The sequence below is a fragment of the Gadus macrocephalus genome, chromosome 8, assembly GCF_031168955.1.
Source record: "Gadus macrocephalus chromosome 8, ASM3116895v1".
Classification (NCBI taxonomy): domain Eukaryota; kingdom Metazoa; phylum Chordata; class Actinopteri; order Gadiformes; family Gadidae; genus Gadus; species Gadus macrocephalus.
In genome coordinates this window covers 2,297,867-2,304,518 of record NC_082389.1, presented here as the reverse complement: position 1 = coordinate 2,304,518, position 6,652 = coordinate 2,297,867, and positions in this window count along the sequence as shown.

Here is a 6,652-nt window from a genome sequence, read left to right as displayed (position 1 = left end):
AAGACGGATAGAAAGATGGATGCAGTCAGCGAGAGACGGAGAGGGGGATATGGTGAAAGGAAGACAGATGGAGCGCGGTTAAGAATCCATATTCCTCAAAGCTCCAGTTACTCCCCCCCCCCCCCCCCCCCGGCTCACCTATGAAGAGCAGGCTGTTGAGCTGCAGGCGGACGTGCCCGTCGTCGGGGGCCTCTCGCGTAGCAACGGGCAGCGCGTCCACGCTGAGCGACGCCTCCTTCACGTTGCGCTCGGCCCGCACGTGGTGCCACCGGTCGTCGTCCAGCGGCCGGGGGGCCTTCACCCGCACCTCCAGGGGCCCGTTGCCCACGTCGAAGGAGAACAGCACCTCAGTGGAGGCTGGGGGAGGGAGGGAGGGAGGGGAGAGGGAGGAGAGGGAGAGAGGGAGAGAGGGAGAGAGGGAGAGAGAGAGAGAGAGAGAGAGAGAGAGAGAGAGAGAGTTAGAGAGAGAGAGAGAGAGAGGGAGGAGAGAGAGAGAGAGAGAGAGAGAGAGAGAGAGAGAGAGAGAGAGAGAGAGAGAGAGAGAGAGAGGGAGAGGGGGAGAGAGAGAGAGAGGGAGGGGGAGAGAGAGAGGGGAGGGGGAGAGAGAGAGGGAGGGGGAGAGAGAGAGAGAGGGAGGGGGAGAGAGAGAGAGAGAGAGAGAGAGAGAAAGAGAGAGAGAGAGAGAGAGAGAAAGAGAGAGAGAGAGAGAGGGGGAGAGAGAGAGAGAGAGGGAGAGAGAGAGAGAGAGAGAGAGGGAGGGGGAGAGAGAGAGGGAGGGGGAGAGAGAGAGGGAGGGGGAGAGAGAGAGAGAGGGAGGGAGAGGGAGGGAGGGAGGGAGGGATGAGAGAGAGAGAGAGAGAGAGAGGGAGAGGAGGGGGAAAAAATATTACGGAAAATAATATTATCTTAACCGACAACAACATTCAGCTGAACTGTGAAACATAAATAATTAATTAAAAAGTACAGAACTTACTTGAAGTTGGCCGTTATCTAAAGGTTAGAGCCCAAAAAACCATGGAAGGAAGAGGTCCTTTATTATTCAGTAAATGTCAAATCGTCTGATCAGAAACAGTGTCTATTCCCATGTGAACAGACCAAGCAGAATCGGCCTGATTTAATTATAAATTATAGATTATTAACCAAAACGATTTTGTTGTTCTAAAGTCGAGAAGAAAGAAATTGATTGCGGGCTGAACTTGGTATCATTTGAAGTAACGCTTTTAAGGCTGCTCAGAGCCCTTTGAAGATGCTTCTCTTGAGTCCCGGGAATAGCACTGGAAGGTTGAACCGTAGAACATTCCGCCAAACAGGGAAATCTGTCCGAATCCAAACTTCACAGCCCATGAGTCTCCCACATCCAGTTGGAACAATAACCCTCCACAATCATCTTCTAACTCCTGGCAACATCCCAGAATGCAACACTAAGTTCGTTTGGAAAAAGAAAGTTCCCGGAGATATAAAAGAAGCAATATAACTCCTGCAAACTTTTTATAACAACATTCTCCCAACCGTTCAGCAGCCCCACCCCTTCTATAAGATAGTTCACGCCTCCTATATAGATAGGAGGCGTGTGAGGCTAGGTGTGTGTCTGCGTTCTTACATTCCCAGCTCATCCTATGACGGGACACTAGGGAGCCTCTAAACAACAGCGTTCATAGGAGGGGGAAAAGAGATCATCATACAGAGGGGGGAGGGGGGGGGGGGGACTACGCACGAGTAAAAATAACTGAAGTGCGCGTCGCGCCTTGAGTGGATTAGTAGGACCCCCCCCCCTTCAAAACACACACACACACACACACACACACACACACACACACACACACACACACACACACACACACACACACACACACACACACACACACACACACACACAACACACACACACACACACACACACACACAAACATACACCCGGAGTCTTAGAGCAAAAAATAGACAGTTAAGCTTCTGCCACCAGCCTTGTTTGTTAATACATACATTATAGAAGCCCATTTATTTTTAACGATCGAATAGGATTTATTATAATAATCACCAAAATAGTTTTTGCACTGTCCGAATAAATTATTCCGGCGACATTAAATAAATGTCTTGGGGTTGAAATTGTCTTCATTTGTTTTCAAGAATGTTATTAAATGTCTTTCTTTCATGCATTCTTTCTTAATATCTGTTCACAAAACACTGTCATAAGCCGTGGACAACAAATCCTCGGGCTATTATCGGTCAAACTTCAAAGTCATCGTGGTCCGGGTGACGACCAACTTTGATGAATAACACGTGGACCACTCCTGACTTCTATGTTTCATAAAACCCTCGCCAGCAAGAAACAGAACAAACACGGCCTGGTGGCCGGTGATAAGGTCACTGACCAGCTCCTCCATCACACGAACCGGATCAGCAGAGCCACTATCTCTCCAGAGAACTCTGAAGATCACACAAGAACACGGCTTTCTCAACTCTGGACGTCAGTCAGACGTTTTTAGTCTATTACACGCCCCAACAGAGCTGCAACGATGAGTCACTGAATCACTGGTCGGAAAAACTATTGATCGTGTGTTTGTTCATTTACTGATCATATTTTGTCCTTCATCCAGGGAAAGTGGTATAAGTAGTACAATCTGAGGTAGAGAAATGCAAATTCCAAGTGTTTCAGAGCCTTAACTCAGTTGACGGAGCAGATTTAAGAACGACCTCTGTCTCTGGTCCTTTGTGATAAGTGTTTTACATTATTCACGACTTTTCATAGACTTAACGCAGAATCAGTTAATGCGAAGGACAATGGACATTAATGGACATCAATATGGACATAACCGCCAATGCTTTCCTCGCAGCCTTCAAACGTAACTCGCAGAGCTGAGCATCCGCCCCCTGTGCCGACAGGAAACTTTCTTCCACCCACCAGGTAGTAAGTAAATAAACACATAAATATAGAAATAATCACGCTTGGCTTTGTACACAGCCTTGTAATGCGGTTCCCAGACCAAATGGAGTCTTTTAAAGATAAGATAAAACACGCCAGGAGATAAAAAAAGAATAGGAAGAGAAAAACAACAACCTGTTTGATCTACACGGGAAAGCCCAACTCAGCCCCTTGGTCAAGGTTGGCGGTCAACATCCCATCTATATATATATATATATATATATATATATATATATATATATATATCCACCAATTCTCAGACGGAGGTCCAGGAGTCACGGGTGGCGCGTTAATCCGGAGAAAAAAGTACCAACAAAACAAACAGTTCAGAATGGGCACAGGAAATGAGTCAGTAATCCCGATACGGACAGATAAAGATGTAAGATAACGGGATAATAAGCCCCAGCTACCAATCTATAGTCTTCAGACAGGCCAGCTTGATCCCAGATGGATATGAATGGGTATAAAAAGGTGGGTTTAAACAGATGGGTCTAAAAAGATATGAAGATAGCGTTATCGCGATAAAGTATTCAAATGTACGTCATCTCTATCGAATTGCGGCGACAGATCGAGACAGAGAGACGGACAGAAAGATGGACGGATAATAAGACATCCAGACAGAGAGACAGACAGTCAGACAGACGGACGGATTGATCCACAGACTAATAGCTGTCCGGGTCCCATTACCCGGGACACACACCCAGCAGCGCTTCCATTTCAGACTGAGCTGTTTGGGTCTGATACTCACAGCTGAGCTCGATGCGGATGAAGTCCTTAATGCCCAGGTTCTCCAGGAACACACCCGAGGAGGCCGTGGTCTTAAACAGGAAGGAGATGTCTGCGCTCAGCTCCGCCCGGAACGTCGGGAAATGGAGGTACGACGTTTCCTTGTCGAAGAACGCAGCGTTCCAGAAGTTCTCTGATAAAAACAAAGGAATTAAAAAAAAAAACAAAGAACAGAAACGTGGATGAATTACGTTTTTTTTTTTTTTTTCTCGGTGTGTTAGGGTTTTTTCTTTAGTAAAATAATTGGCACATCGCTTTTGTTTATTGTAGTGTCATGCTTTTTATTTTGTTTGGTGTTATTTGCGATGTTTGATTTGTATTTTGATGTGTCTGAAATAAATGAAAATCAATCAATCAATCAATCAATCAATAATGTTCATGATGAAGTGGCTCCGGCCGGGTGGACTCACTGTCGCCATGACAACGCAGCGGGCCCACCTGGTAGGCTGCCTCCGAACCGGCTCTGTGCAGGTCCCCCAGCACCAAAGACCGGACCGGAAGGCTCTTCTTGTGGGTCAGCAGGCCGGAGTCACTAGCCCTGCAGGGGTGAGGGCGAGGGACGAGGAGGAAGAGGAAGGAGAAGAAGGGAAGGAAGAGGAGGAGGAAGAGGAGGAGGAGGAGGAGGAAGAGGAGGAGCCATGGTGAGAGGACGCCGATGAGGAGGAAGAGGATAAGGAAGAAGAAAAGGAGGAATTGGAGGAGGAGAAAGGAGAGGAGGAAGAGGAAGAAGAGGAAGAGGTGGAGGAGGAGCGATGGTAAGAGGATGAGGAATAAAACAGGTGCGTTATGATCCCACACAGGGGGTCAAATGAAAACAAGAGCCGGCTACCTGGGAGCTAGTGAAACAAAACCCCAAAACAAAACCCAACACAACAGCTTACAAAATGGAGACATGGGGGACGCCATGCGTCCACCACGGTCAAAACAAATCTAGCAATATTCGGAAAATGGCTTCTAATAGGTATTCCTGGGGATACCATGCTTCCATCACGGCTACCCTCTATCAAAAAGATAGAACAAATAACCCCCTCTGTCCAGCTACTGCAGAACTGCTGATATCTTGCAGCTAGGCCACATTTATAGCAGCAGGGCACTTATTAGACGAAGAATTGCAGTATAGCTTCTAGCCAGAAGTGCAACAAAAAGCAGCAAAGTGAAGAGTAATGAACATATGTTCGGTGGAATATATGAATAAGTACTATAGATGCAGTATGAACAGTTTTGACAGCAGAACGTTGGGGACGAAAACGTTAATGTATTCACAGCAGAAGAACATCTCTCTCTATATTTTTTTTTACATATAGTGCACATGTAGGTACAAGCAAGATACATAAAGACTTATGTATGGGGTATGACATGAATAAGTTGAATGAAGTGTAGACAGTGGTGCCAATATGAATACACTATAGGTAAGATACATGCATCGTGGACAGAAAAAGTCTGACCATAATAGAAGCAGCGGACATTATGCCCACGTATATTACACAGGTCTTTTTACCAGAGAACGTCAAACATACAATTAATCACTGGGTTGACAGATATGTTTCACACAATATATATATATATATGACACATAATTAACACATCAGGCAGCTGCTGGAGATATGTATATCTCCATCATATGACGAAAGTCAGTGCAAAACAGAAATTGTCACAAGTACAGAGAACAGAAATTGTCACAAGTACAGAGCAAACCTGTGATGTGGCAAGGCCGTGTCAAACGTAAGCTTCATATGCTGGGGGGGGGGTTTCACGACATGTCAGACTTTAGGTTCAAAGTTAATCTTTATATTTGGGTTTAGCGTGCCTCTTTCCACCGCACAACCAACAACCAGAAAATACTTCAGCACTCAGAGAGGGTATTTGTTTATCATATCTGCATAAATGCAAAAAACACCAAATTAACCGTTTGTTGTTTAAAGTCGTTTAAAAATAGTGTGGAGTGCAGCAGGGGGACAATACGACCACCGTGAAATGAAGTCATTTCTCCCTTCACGGCGACTTTAGAGCGCCATTCTCAGCTATTTAAGTGTTTTTTTTCCTTGCACACACAAAGTGGCTCAGTGATGAATAATAATCGTCGACGGAGCGCATTTAGAGGGCTTTGGTGGGGAAGAGCAGGGGTAAGGTAGCCTGGAGAGGGTCTTTCAGCTTAAGCTGCACGGGTTATTTTTGGACAGCATCATTTTAAGAGGCATAGAGTGCCATACATCATCCTGGCAGCAGGGACTTCACACCATTGCATCTTCTTTAAAAACAATATGTACCAGCTGGGCATCTTTGTGAACCTTGTTTTGGAAGGTGCCCACCGAACCCGGACCCACATTCAGATCAGTGTTTAGTTTGGCATGTTGTTGTTAATGGTCAGTCTTGCTGCAGGCAAATAATGTCTAAAAATACCCCGTTTCATTTGCCTGGGGGTGTGAGCGGATCAAGCGGATTTGATATCAGAGAGAAAGAGAAACGATAGTCTTTAAATATTCTGTGTTTGAAGTAGGATATAATGTCACATGTGCTAGAGTGTATGGTTCTATTGTGTGTTTTTAAAGTTTTAATTTCCGCCTCCTCATAGAAAATATACTGTGCTTGAAGGTAATGAAACAAATGTTAATCCTATTTCTCATTCCTTCAACTCTCGAGCTGGTGAGTTTTCCTCCTCTTCAATTGTTACATATTACGATATATATGTTATATAATACGCATATAATATTAACTATGGATGCTGTTTTATTTTCTTGTACGCTCACATTTTGAGCCTGAATAATATTACCATATTCAGCCTGGGTTATTTTCTTGTACGCTCACATTTTGAGCCTGAATAATATTACCATATTCAGCCTGGGTTTGCAAACAACAATATAAAGTAGCATATAAAGGGGCGTGGAGACATTATGCAAACACATTGGTCAACTACTCCTATGGGAATTCAAGCGTAAAAAACGGTGG